Raw genomic sequence first — 640 nt, 5'->3', positions numbered from 1 at the left:
CAAATTCACAGAGGTTTTGGGCTTGCAGGAAACTGAAGCTGAAGATGGAGATGCTACGGTTCTCTACATAAACAAGGAACAACAAAGGAAAAATTCAGTGAAGCAATCAATCCTAATACGTAAACATATAACTTTAGAATCTACCAACATCACAGTCACCTTCAACATTTAAGGATAAAAAACAAAAAGAGAAAGAAGCAAGACAAACCTTATCCTCCGGACATTCCAACGCCTAACATATGAACACCATTAATGCCAGAAACAAGCAAAACATACATTAATAGATCAAGTCTGGTATTTAGAGAAGTCAACTTACATAGCTTCAACCATCCCGTGCAATTAATCCTTAGATCANAGATAAAACGAGCATTGAGATAAAAGAGAAAGAGAGAGTCAGACAAAGAGTTATGTGCAACGAATTTATTACAGATATTGAATACACAAACTAGTTTAAAAAAAGGGAAAAAGTACTCTTGAGTCTTACAGTTGCAAGGGGTTTTGACTCTTGTATGAGAGAAGGATCTCAAGAAGTGGCTTGATGTGAGTTAAGCATTGCAGCACTGAAGCTTTGAAACAAGTATTGCCTGAAGGTGTTAAGCCTTTTGTATGAGAGGAAAANTGAACAACACAGAGAAGAAGC

At 36.5% G+C, this 640-nt stretch overlaps 1 long non-coding RNA gene across 1 annotated transcript; it reads right to left on the bottom strand.

Annotated features, from left to right (window-relative positions):
* Nucleotides 1-358, bottom strand: LOC104786653. The gene is made up of 3 exons (XR_767586.1): nt 317-358; nt 209-232; nt 1-63 (listed from the first exon to the last, which is right to left on the bottom strand). It is a non-coding gene; the product is annotated as an uncharacterized LOC104786653 (long non-coding RNA).

This window comes from Camelina sativa, chromosome 5 (assembly GCF_000633955.1).
Source record: "Camelina sativa cultivar DH55 chromosome 5, Cs, whole genome shotgun sequence".
In the NCBI taxonomy this organism is placed as follows: Eukaryota; Viridiplantae; Streptophyta; class Magnoliopsida; order Brassicales; family Brassicaceae; genus Camelina; species Camelina sativa.
The sequence above is the reverse complement of the archived record's forward strand: the minus strand, read 5'-3'. Positions and strand labels throughout refer to the sequence as shown.